At 32.0% G+C, this 13,799-nt stretch overlaps 1 protein-coding gene across 3 annotated transcripts in view; it reads left to right on the plus strand.

Moving 5' to 3' along the window:
• Window positions 1-9,660: 9,660 nt before the first annotated feature.
• LOC110178026 (uncharacterized) overlaps window positions 9,661-13,799 on the plus strand; it is a 62,524-nt gene continuing 58,385 nt past the window's right edge. For all 3 annotated transcript variants that reach the window (XM_086836645.1, XM_086836646.1, XM_020945041.2), the window contains exons 1-2: window positions 9,661-9,804; window positions 10,349-10,425. The gene's annotated coding sequence lies outside the window, so the exon portion shown is untranslated. The remainder of the gene's footprint in view (window positions 9,805-10,348; window positions 10,426-13,799) is intronic.

A 13,799-nucleotide genomic window follows, 5' to 3' on the forward strand; every position in this document is an offset into this window, starting at 1 on the left:
TTTAATCTTTTAAAGATTTCTCTTGAGTTAAAAACTTTTATATTGTTATATAAAATAATCGATATCAAATCTCTTAATTTTTTGTTCACTTTCTTCACCATTTCAGCCCACTGTGCTTGGCTTGCAACGAAGAAGCCGCAGAAGCAGGCAAAAGAATGAACGATTTGTGTGTTTTAGATTGAAATCAAAATAAAGCTCAAAAGCCAAAGCCGCCAAAAGCGATTCCAGGCACTACCTTTTCACATACATATATATTATAAAAATATATATATTCTATATATGCTTGTATGTTTATATGTGATTTGTCAAAACTGTTACGATCGCCAAATTGCAGATAAGTTTCCCCTCTTCAGATCCCAATTTAGGGCCACGGCAGACGGCGGCAGGCCGTCTTTAATAATTATATTTCTTGCTTGCTTTGTGTTCTTTCAGTGTCATAAACTTATTGAATATCTTGATATCGTTGAGGTTTGGACTCCCCTCTATCCCTTTTTTTTCTGGTCTCGTGTGAATATGAATTAACTCTGAGACCGACTAATTGGCAGCGGCCCCAAAAGCTGATTGCTAAGGCACCCAAAAAGCATTGGAAGCACTGGAAAGTATTGTGAGGTAACTGGAAATTCCAAGAGGAAGTTTGGAGGGTTTTTCGAAAAATAATAATATAATTATTCAAATTATCATAACATTATCCCATCTAAGTAATATTAACTACCTTTACAAATATATAGATAGGAAATTAACTATAATATCTGTTTAATTTAATAAATACAAATAAATAAAAATTTAAATATATAAAAATTTCAATTATTTTTTCATTGAGATTTTTTAATAGTTTCCGTTGGACTTTCAGTCCTCTAAAACTTAACCTTATGCTCTTTCAAACCCAAAATTTACATCTTAAGATATGAAATTCAACGAGTATTTGTTATCAAAGCAATTTTAAGTGCAATACGAATTAATTACGATATGATTTTAATGTATATCTTCTACAGGTTTTGATAAATATTAATAAAAAGTTTAAAATCCAATTAATTCCAGGGTATTAGAAAGAAAAAAACTGACCAATTCCACTCAATTCCAGGCTAAAACAGTTAATCATTATAAATATCTCATATTTCCTGAAGAACTTTAGCTTTATTTTCATTAAATAAATTTTTAAAAAATTATAAACACATATAAAAATATATATATAATATATATAATTTGTTATCCCTTATAAAAACCCCAATTTTTCTCAGTGCTTTCTTTGGTATATCTCCCTCGATTCCCTTCCTTTTTTTTTTGTACTTACTTGACTCGTGTGTCAATAATGTCAAACGGAATGTCAACAGGCGGAATGGATGGCTATGGCCACGCGTCAATGGCAGTTCATATGGGACCTCCTCCAGCACCCCTCCCCCCTCCTACAATTTTCCCCCCTCCACCCTCTTGTGGCACCATGACCATGGGCCCGCCCACTTTTCCGACAAACGATCCGATACGAACGGCACTCATTAACATAACAAGTAAAGTCAACAATGGAAATTGTTGTCTAAACAAGACAACGTTTCAATAAACGAAGCCGGCCTCCCCTTCCCACTCCCTTTCAGATATATTTTTTTCTCTGTGTATACATACATATATCTTTATATATATATGTGTGATTTTTTGTTGGGTTTTTCTGGCTGCAGCAAAAAAATTTATTGAGGCTGCGGTAAATATTCGGGGCTCGTTCAAAAGAAATCAAACAAGTAATTTGTTTATTTGGCGGCAGTCATAAAATGAGTAAGCGGCAGGAGAAAGCAACAATCAAAAAAAGGGAGAGAGAGAAATTTGATTAAGGATCGGGGAGTTTTATTCTTAAAAAAAAAAAATAAAAAAATAAATATTAGTAAAATTAAAGCAAAGTGACATGAACATGATAAGATAATAAAATTTATGTGCAAACTGTGTGCAAAAATAAAAAGACTGCAGAAACGAACTTTGCAGAGTGAAATTTGGTATTAAAAAATATAAATAAATATAGTAATAGATTTAATTTTAACCATATATGTATTATATATTATAAATACTTCTACCGATTTCTGTTAGAATTAAATGTAATTATTCCCCTTTAATACTTGTTCATAAACAGATTTTTTTGTATTTATTTTCTATAACTTTAGTTATTAAGAAATATGTATATTTAATAGTTATAGATAATTTAAATTGTATATTAAAAATACCTATACATATAAATTATATATTTAAAAATACCCCCATTTATTCCTTCCTATTGATTCTAAGTAATTACCCCACTAATTGCTTCTTCACGTTCTATATTTGTATATATTTTCATTTATTTATTTTCTTCAACTTTAAAGATCACGAAGCAACTCAAAAATCATCTTTAAACCGACAAAACGATTCATTATTTTTCTGTAAAAACCAAATGCTGAAAGATCATGGGTCCCAAAAAGATATTTATCTTCGATCTGCTCCGACTCTGACTCCCATGTGGATCACGTCTTAGGGAGTATTAAGGAGCCAAAGTTCAAGGAATCTGTTGTGGATGGATATATATACAGATATATATACATATATGCGATATATGCACTGAAGATGGATGGCGATAGGCCATGTCCGATGCTGACAAATCGCCTGTAATAAGTCAAAATGTGTTGCCACTATTTTCTTTCCAATTTTCCTTTTTTTTTGAGTCATTTTCCTGTCTGTTCCTTATTGATGGCCTGCCCTGCCCCGCGATGTGCTGCCTACCTTCTCCTTCGAGTGGCACTTTCACTTTTCTTCTTTCTAATGAGCATCCTTTACCTGTGATGGGTCAGCACTGGGAGAAAATGTTTGTGGAAATGCTATGGCATTTTTATACCCTACCAAAGTATTTTATTTATAGTCAGAAGCTTGTTATGATGTGAAGGAATCATTTGCGACCCCATAAATCATATATATTCTTGATCAGCATCAACAGCGGAATCGATCTAGCTAAGTTTGATGAAAATTTTAATTTTTAAAAAATTTCAACATTTTCTAAGGGGTTTTATTATAAAAATTGTAAAAAAAAAATGATAAAAATTTAAATGTTGTAAAATTATAAATTGATTATGCAGATTTATAAAACTAATAAAAACTTACATAGGAAAGCTTTCCGAATTAAAATTAATGCATTTTTAGCTTAGTTATGAATTTTATAAATTTTGATTTGTGTTAAAAATTATCGTATAAAAATATAGTTAATATTGGTTAAAAAATGATAATCAACCTTCAGTCAGAAGCTTAAAATGAAGTGAAGGAGTCATTTCCGACCCTATAAATCATATATATTCTTGATCAGCATAAAAAGGCGAATCAATTTAGCTATTTTAGGAGGGAAAAAAAAATTTTTAATTTTTTCAACAAATTTTCATCATTAAAATTCCATTGTTTAAAATCTAAAAAAATGTCAAAATTTTTAATTTTGTAAAACTTCAAATTAAGTATGCAGTTTTGTTAACCTAATAAAAATTAGCATAGAACTGCTTTCCGAATTAAAATTCATGATTTTTTGGCTTAGTTGTGAGTTTTTTAACATTATCATATACCTTTCGAAATTCTAAGCTAAGGCAATTTAATAAAATAGGGACCCAACATAAATTAAGATACATATTTAGTTCACATTTCATTAAATAAGTATATAATATCATCGAATTTATTATGTGTAAATAAATTATTTGTACCCAAAAATCCCCAAATATATATATTATTTCTTATAGTGTAGTAGCATAGTCTATAGCCTAGATTTTCCCAAACAAATTAGTGAGAAATCGCTAACAAATCGATTTGATATCGATGAACTAGCCCCCTCCTCTCTGTAGTGTTTTCTTTCTTCTTTCTTTCTTTCTATATAATTTTTTGAGTTACGGTTTCGGAAATCGATCTGGAATCTGTGATGTGGCTACCTACACCCCCTCCCCCATGCCAGCTATATCCCTAGGCTATATATGCCTGATTTTCCCATACCCCTGACCGATTCTGTGGTCGCTCTTTTCCCCTCTTGTTTATCCCGACGCTCTGGTGGGTCCCCTCTTTTCTTTTTTCCTTTGATTTTGTTTTGGTTTTTTCCCTGCTTTTTGGGTGCCTCAAATTTTGATTTATTTGTTGGATGGGCCTCTGCTGTGTGTCCTCCTATATTTAGACCCAGCTCGGTGTTCACACCTTCTGGCCAACAGTCACTAACTGGCCAACAGGCAAGCGAAACAGACAGCGACAAATTTGTTACAAGTTGTAGTAAAGAGGGGGAGGAGAAGTTGGAAAAGGAGGGGAAGTTGGTAAAAGAGGAACCTTCTTCTTGGCCAAAATGCTGGCCACTTGTCCTGGCCATTGTTCAACAAGAAAAGGCAATAATTGTAGCTGCACCCAGACAAAAGGAAGGAAGAAGGAGGACTCCTAGTTGGGCAAATTTTTCTGTTAAAATTATAAGCAAATTTCAAATAAAATTTTAACCCCAGTTAAAACTAATTTTCAAGAAAAATAATATAAATTTTCCATTTTATGTACGATTTTCCTCTATTTTAATATTAAAAACTAACCATTACCTCATCTCTTTATCTTTAACAGAAACTCCGGATTTAATAATACCCATTTAATAGATATATTTTAAGATGTTAAGCCCCATTCGACCAAAAAAAATAAAGAGTGTCCTTCGATTTTGTGGTGTTTTTCCTTCTCGAATCCTTGGGGTGCTTCCCAATTCCCTTTCCAAATTCCCAAACCCAATTCCGAATCCTTTACGCTCCATATGCCACGTGCTGGGCGCACAAAAAGTCGTTTTAAAATTTAAGAAAAGAAAGCAAGTCAAATTCCTGGTATAAAATTCATTGAAAAATTTTATGCAACATAAATTTTGCGTGCAGGATTTGCCCAACAAAAAAATAGGAAAAGCAGGACCAGTAACCGAGGGTTGAGGCTGAGGAAAACTCAATCACATGCAAGTGGACTGCGCTGTGTGTATCATTTCAATTTTAAAACCAAACGAGCGTCGACCCCGTGACCCTTCCACCACCCACAGAAGAAAAGAAAAGCAAAAAAAAAAACACCGAAAAAACCACAAGTACCAGAAATTTTGGAAAATATTTATAAGGTAGAATTTTTGAATACTCTTTTGGGAATATATTTCTTTAAATTTTAAATTTAAAAGTATTATTTTAGGCCTACAGAGACAGGCATGTTATTTAATTTATACAAAGAAAAAAATATTATATTGAATAACAGTTTTTGTAATTATTTTTTGAAATAATAACACCTTTGATGTATTATTTAAGTTCAAATTCTTTAGTTTTGCGTGTATCTTTAGGTTAAAAAATTTAAATTAAGTAATGCCTGCTTATAATATTATTATAAATTATATTTTTTATATTTAAATTCCCTGAAAAATATTTAAAAATATCTTCTTGTCTTAGTAATATACTTGTATTTATTTATTACTGCTTAAATATATTAAAATAAATTGTATTTTTTTATATTTAAATTCCCCGAAAAATATTTAAAAATATCTTCTTGTCTTAGTAACATACTTGTAATTATTTATTACATATATTTTAATTGCCTTAAACAATATATATAATATGCAAATAAATTCTATTAAAGTTGCAAAAATATAATAAATATTATTTGATAATTTTTATTCCTGGCAATATACTCTTATTTAATGGCTACCTCAAAAAATATATAAAAATACTTTATCAACTTTTTAGGGCCATAAAATCTAATAAAAAATTATTTAAAATCATAAATCTATAAAATGTACTAGTTTTTTTTTATTTTTATACTATTTAAAATCTTAGAAAAATATATAAATATATTTTTAAATATTTTTGCTTGACAAACCTCCCTTAAAAACCAAGAAACCCTTCGTCCAGGCAGAGTACCATGAAACCCGCCCCCGTGTAACCTTTCAAGGAGCTAAAGGAGGCACACGGCAACACACACACACACATACACACACCCATCGAAGGACGACAAAAACGGGACACTCGCCGGTTTGTCCGTTTTTTGGTTTTTCGGTCGTTTGTCGGTTTTTATGGCTTTTTGATTTGCCATTTCTGGTAGCAAATGATCAAAAATTGAATGAAATTGTTATTTTCAAGTGGAACATGTCCCTTTTTTGCCAAGAAGGAGCAAAGGAGAAAAAAAAAAGAGAGATTGAGGACTTCGACATGGCCGCTTTGTTGCGGGTTGTTAGCCCTAATAAGAGTCCTGTCTCACTCCCTATTTTTATAGCCCTCTATATATATAAATATATATATATATATCTATATATACATATATAGTATGTATATACCGAGAGAGTCTGCATTTCAGGCATTTAAATCTTCATTTCCATATCCCAAATTGAAAAATTTCCAAGCGATAAAATTTTATCCAAGACTCCGTCACATGTGAAAAAGGATTTCGGTGGTGGCCAGGTGGCTTTGTCCTTCGGACCGAAAACAATTAAAATATTTGCTTAAATTACATTTGGCAAACTGAGGAAGGGGTTAAGTACAGAACATTATTACACCCACAGTCGTCACAGTCATCGTCATCGTCATCGTTGTCTGTCCCAAGAATTCGCCCCCCACAATATTAATTATGAATTTATGATCCAATATTTATTAGCAATAAAGCCCAGCAGGCGCGCGTTGCTCTCAAGAAAATCCCAGATAAAAAGAAGATCAACCCCTCACCGGATGTGTGTGTATATATGACCACCACCGCTTAACCCACTGAGGCGTCGCTAATGAACTTTTGTCATCACATGGCCAACATGTGGGTTAATTCGCCTCAGTGGCCAAAGTGTACACTGGGCTCTTGAAACTAATGAAAATCAATTGGAATAACTCGGAATCCCTTGAATTGAACTTGGTTTGAGTTTAATATTTGCTTAAAATATTTAATAATTAAATTACCCACATAATTTAAAGTGAACTTGGTCAAGTTTAAATATTGATTCTTGAGTAGTTTTTGATTTAAAAACTATTTTATTTGATTTATTGTTGCTTTCAAGTATGGGAAAACCTATTAAAGCTGCTTAAACTTTGTATTATTAATGCTTAATGATGTTTAAATTATTTTATATATTAATTACAGCTTAATATTATTTATTGAATACTTTTTTTAAGGTTCTTAGTTGTTGAAAATAATATAAAAATGCCTACAAATCAAATATTACACAAATAAAGCTACCTAAACTTATAGTTTCGATTTTTAATTTTTTAAAAATATTATAGATTTATTACTATTTTTTGTATTGAAGTCATACATTAATTAATCCTCTAGTTATTTTAAATATTAAAAAAAAGTCTCATGACTGAAATATTACTTAAATATTGTACAATGCTTATATATTTTATGTAATATTTTTTCCTAAAAATATATCAATTTTTAGACAATTAAATTAAGTAACAACAAAAAAATATTTTTATAAACTTATTTTTAATTAAAAAAGACCACCTTAGTATTCTTTTCTAATTTTTATTTAATATTGTATTTATGCTATTCCTTATTATAATTCAAATTTTTTAATTTTTTTAATCCTCTAAGTAATTTTATACAATTAAGAAAACCTCATAAACTAAGTACAAAATCCTAATTAAAATTCATGGATTATATTTTTATATATTTTTTGAAACAAGAAAATAAATATTTTTAACCAGAAAAATCCTCTCTTAATTTAATTCAATTACTATTTATTTGTATTGAAGACATACATTAATTAATACTCTAAGTAATTTTTAATAATAAGAAAAGGTCTCATAACCAATTATTAATTAAATATAGTTAAATTCTTATATATTTTATTTTATATTTTCTCCTAAAAATATATATATTTTAAAACAACTAAAATGGTTTTAAAAAATATTTTAAGAGACTTATTTTTAATTAAAAAAAGACCTGCTTACTTTTCTTTATTAATGTTTTAATTAATATGGTATATATGCTATTCAATATTATTATTCAAAGCATACATTTATTAATCTTTTATGTTATTTTAAATAAAAAAGAAAAGCCCTTACATCAACTATTACCGCATTAAAATTTAAGGAATATATTTTTATATATTTTTTGAAACAAGAAAATATTTAAGTTTAACCAGAAAAATTCTCGCTTAATTTATCCCAATAATTTTTAAAATTATCGACCGCTTATTTCAAAGGGTCAAAAAAGGTCAATCAGAGCAAACTTTTTAATTGCCGCACGAGTGTTTGACTTTTATTTTATTTATTTATTTTTTATCCCTTTATGGCATACCGTCATTCCATCAGTTGGTCAGTTTGTTCATCAGTCATTCGGTTTGGTTTTGGCCCGGTCTTGTTTGGCCATGTTTTATGTGTTTCGTTTCCATTGAAAACCCCAAAGAGCCGAAAAAAATAAACCAAACCGAAAAAAACGAAAAAACGAGCAGCCACAGAAATTATTTGTAAACGGCGGCTGTGACAATTTTTTTCAGCTTCTTCTTTTTTTATTTCCGTGGAAGTTGCCACTAAAAAAAATAAAAACACACAAGCCGGCGAACAAAAATTAATTGGAAATTTTTATGTCTCAAACATGTTGTAAGCGCGACAAGCGGCAAGTTCGAGGTTAATTGTTTGATTTTCTAACAAAAAAAATATATATATAAATAATTTTTAAGGCCAATCTCGGGAGAGCTACTACCTGGGCACAGGAAATGTTTGAATTGTTTTTTATTTTTTCTTGTTTCTGTTGTTACAAATTTTTTCTGCTGCTGCTGTTCGCATTTCCGGAGAGTGTAAACAAGAAACGGCAGAAATTTATGGTTTTTAAAATAAAAAAAGAAAAGCAAAAGTTAAAAAAAAATTTAATCATTTTTGCATTTAATAATTATGTCCATCGAAGCTTTATAATAATGAGTAAAAATGGGTTAATTGATGAGCTACTTAAGTTTATTTTTTATTTATTATTATTATTATTATTATTTTTATTTTTGGCTTGAACGTGCTTAATGGCTGACTATGATTTTGCCACTCTTTTGGCCGAAATTTAAAATTAAATTTCTTAAAAAATTATGGCAACGTAGCTCTTCCTTTATATTATTTAATTTTTTAATAAATATTATTTAATTACAATTTAATTTCACTGAAAAAATCATTGCAAGGTAGCTCTAATATTATATTATTTAATTTTCTAATAAATATCTTTGAACAACAATTTAATTCCATTGAAAAAAAGATGGCAAGGTAGCTCTTCCTTTATATTATTTAATTTTGTAATAAATATTATTTAATTACAATTTAATTTCATTGAAAAAATCATGGCAACGTAGCTCTTCCTTTATATTATTTAATTTTGTAATAAATATTATTTAATTACAATTTAATTTCATTGAAAAAAAAATCATGGCAAGGCAGCTCTGATTTATATTATTTAATTTTCTAATAAATATTTTTAAACTACAATTTAATTTCATTGAAAAAATCATGGCAAGGTAGCTCTTATTTTATTTAATTCAATTTTGTAATACATTTCTTTTACCTTTCCTTCGTAGCTACCTCTAAAAATCAAAAGCTTTTTGCCTCAATGCCACTCGGCAACCCTCAACTAATCGATAATAATTTATTAAATATCGATATCATTCATAATATAGCTTTGACAAACGATTGCCAATCGATGGCCTTCCGAAACGTCGGCTTTCTTTCGTCAGTCAATCGAAGGCTTAAGCCATATAGAACGTGGTCGACTTCGGCATCGACAAGTGTCCCAGTTTTAATCGCGAGTGAATTGTGTTTACGCTGGAAAAAAGCTGAATTAAACTCTCTTAAAAAATAACAAACAAATATTGCCATTTGAATGGTGAGTGTGTGCTGGCAGACTTGCCATTGAAACTCGATACCGATTAGGCCACAGATTCCACAGAAGTCTGTCTCCAAGGCAATCGATACGGACAATTGTTCAATTAAATGATTATGGCATAAATATATATATCACTTAAATTCTAGAATGTGTAGGCACCAGATCTAGCCACGTGCTTTGTTCCTTGCTCAGAGCAGGGATTGGGGCATAGGGCATGACGGGGGCATGGGTTGGGGAAGGGAAAAAGGACACGACGAGGTGGCGTCTACGATTTCCTGTGCCCATAAAAAAGAAAAAAAAAAAGAAACAGGCGACGAATACTCGATAGTTGAAAAGGCGCTGATCAAACAATTCTTAGCTACTTAGCATAATGCCAAAAACCGAGCTACTCTGGGTTTTCAAGGGTATATTGATTCGAAAAAGTATCTTTAATAATAAGCTAAATAAAACTTACAATATCAGGTTACTGTAGAATATCGAATACTTCTTTAATGTTTATTATTTCCTTATTATTTATTTACTAATTTTTTTCATTTCATTGCAGACTTCTTTTGTGTATTTTTTTTCCAACCCATTGTGTTAAGGAAAACCCCTGGGAAAAACTATCTACTTGGACTTGGGGTAAGTGAGTGACCTTAAAATTTGTTGCGTAGCGCATTAGCATCTTTTCTTAGTTTTTTTTTTTTTTTTGTGAATGACTCCCCAAGAGTTGGGTCTTCTCAGTGTGTTGTTTCGGTTTCGGATTGTTTATTTAACTTGCTCCTCTTCCGGCTGACAGCAGCCACTGGCCAGTGGCTCCTTCGACTCACTGCACTGCCTTTATGGTTATGGCGCACACAGTAGTAGTTGAAGTTGGCTTCAGCGAGCGAGGAGCCACAGTAGCAATGAATTTGCATGTAGTACATGAAAACCGTGATCTCCAATTTGTTGTTTCTGCCGGAGGATCGGTAGGATTGCAGTTCGGTGTTGGGGTTGGGATTTTGGGAGTTGGGGTTGTCTTTGGGGTCTGGCATGGCGTTGAATTGGTTACAGGGCCGTACTTGGCTTACATGCCAAAAAAAAATAAAGAAAAGAAGAGAAAAAGTTTTGTAACATTATTTTAAGGTGCCGGCTTTGCGACTGCATTTGCTAACTTGATTTTCATGGTTTTGCCTGGTTTCCAGCTTAAACTTCTTTGCCTGACTTCCCCTCTTCTACAACCTAAGCAATTCTTGGCTTTTTGCACTGCTAAAAATTACCATTAATAACTTAATTTATTTGGGTAAAATCCAGAAGCTTCTTAGTTATTAATTAAACATTTAAACCTTGACTTACAGCTAGAAAAATATATATTTTATTGTCTCTCAGGGAGGAAAAAATCATAAAGCTAGTCAGGTATTATAAAATATTTCATGAATTAAATGAAAAGGGTGATTCGAGTGTGTAGACATTATAGAGTTCTTATGGCAATAGCCGATTCTAAAACTAATAAAGCAATTTGACCTACTAATAAAAATGTTACTTATAAGTATGATATTGATGGACCTGACTTACAGCTGTCTGAATCCCTTGAAACATATATTTTATGGTCTCTTATTGCAGGTACTTATTTTCCCTTTGCACTATAAAATTCCCCAAAATTTCTCTCAGTGCCTTTTTGGTTCTGACTCCTTGCAAGTTGTCAAGCTTGCCATGGCAAATTTGCGATCAAGCGACAACAACAGTGACAACAAGAGACGGTGACGGTATGCCCGATCTTCCAATGTCTCGAAGACCCGATGTCCCGCTGTCTTAACCCTCCATCTCCCCTACAACAACAACAACAACAACAACCCGTACCCACTGGACTCTTAACACCCTGTAGCCTGCAGTCTTAACCCAACCCCCTCCTGAGGAGTCAGCCACTTGCATATGCAGGAGTGTGATCTTTGAGGCAGGCTTCTTGGGTTTCAATTTCAGCGCTGTACATCACGTTGCCTTGTTCAACTCGAGGCTCCTTTGGAGTCCCTCCTTTTTCACCTCCTCCTCTCCATCCCTAGGAAAAACCCCATATAGGCCTGAACTTTATTGACCATATTGATTGCTGCTGTATTGATCGCTTGTTGCTGATAAAAACCCAACCAGGATCGAAGCTTACAGGGGGTTCTGCCTTGGGTTTATGCCAGCTTCAAAAACCCAAAATTTAAATATTCAAATAAGGTTTGCTTAATTCAATTATATTTTTTCTTTATGCATAAATGATATAAATTTGAGAATTTCTCTTTTGCCGCATAAACATATGAACCCTGTCTAGGTCTGGCTACCGACCTGGCTCAAAAGTCAGCGGGCGGTGTCGAGTCTTTTTTTCTTTTGGCTCCCAAAGAACTTGGGAACTTTTGCTGCTGGGAAGGAATCTTCATCTCCGGCACGTTGCATATTCATAATTTCCAGGGGATTTATCAATTGCACATCTCAGTCATGAAAAGGCATAAACATTTCAAAATGCCGGGCGCGGGTCAATAATTTGACATGAACGAAACAATATGCAGACACGTTCACAAAAAAAAAAAAAACGAGTGGGTTTCATAAACAAATAAAACAAAAAAATAAGAAGTAAATAAATAAAGCAGGAAAAAGAGTAGTGGCCAAGTAAGGTATATGTATATATATAGTAGTTTTATATGCCTCTGTAATTTAAGTTCATTGATGATGTGTGAATAATTGATAGAGGCAGCAGGTTGCAGTTTCCTTTGCTATATTTATAAATATATATAGTTACATATGTATATAGATACTCTCTTTTTTTTTGGTTATATTTCCTTCTTTAGGAGCTTTCAACTTTCAAGCCTAGTGGCTGAGTTGTCTGCCAACAACAGGCTAGCAAACACTTTATAAAAAAACCTCTTGAGATCAACGATGGCAGGGACTACTGCCCCCTGGCTTTGACTATCACCCAGGAAGAGGAACAGGCCCTTGTCTTATACACTACAAGAAATTAAATCTCTCTAAAACCATTAAATTAAAACAAGAAAGGAAGCTAACTTCGGCACGCCGAAGTTAATAAACCCTTACTGATAGAAATTTGATGACTAGGAATCCATACAATATAAATTATATATATTTGTGTTAAAAAAACATGAAGTAATACCTGCTTTCATTTCATTAAAATATACGTATTATATTTTCAGTTTTACATTCACAGATTTGCATTTTTCCTCGACATCTAACGATCGTTTGTATGGCACCTATATGATATAGTCGTCCGATTTTCATAATATTTGACACAAAATTTTTGGGACTGATATAAAATGGCTATATCTCAAATTAGATCTTATTCTGTTGAAAACTGAAAATGTTATAATTTTTAATTGTATTAATTTCTCGATTGTTCCTATGGAAGCTATATGATATAGTAGTCCGATTGTCATAAAATTTTATGCTAAATTGTAGAGTATAGTAAAATGGCTATATCTCAAATTTGATCAAATTCTATTGAAAACTGAAAAAGTTAAAATTTTTTTTGGAAAAATTGTCCTATCATTCCTATGGCAGCTATATGATATAGTCGTCCGATCCGGCCCGTTCCGACATATATACGAGTGAGAGTATATAGAAGGCTAACTACAAAGTTTCATTCAGATAGCTTCAAAACTGAGAGACTAGTTTGCGTAGAAACGAACAGACGGACAGAAGGACAGACGCACAGACGGACAGAAGGACAGATGGACAGAAGGACAGACGGACAGACGGACAGACGGACAGAAGGACAGACGGACAGAAGGACAGACGGACAGAAGGACAGACGGACAGAAGGACAGACGGACAGACGGACATGGCTAGATCGACTCGGCTGTTGATCCTAATCAAGAATATATATACTTTATATGGTCGAAGGTGCCTTCTTCACTGCGTTGCAAACTTCTGGCTGAAATTATAATACCCTGCAAGTGTATAAATATATTCAAGATTTCCTAATTTATCAGAAGTTTTAGGTATAATTTTCTCCCTGTGCACTCATTGAATTCTTCTGTGGTGTT

This window comes from Drosophila serrata, unplaced genomic scaffold (genome assembly GCF_035046125.1).
Source record: "Drosophila serrata isolate PLE 108 unplaced genomic scaffold, ASM3504612v1 contig_292, whole genome shotgun sequence".
In the NCBI taxonomy this organism is placed as follows: domain Eukaryota; kingdom Metazoa; phylum Arthropoda; class Insecta; order Diptera; family Drosophilidae; genus Drosophila; species Drosophila serrata.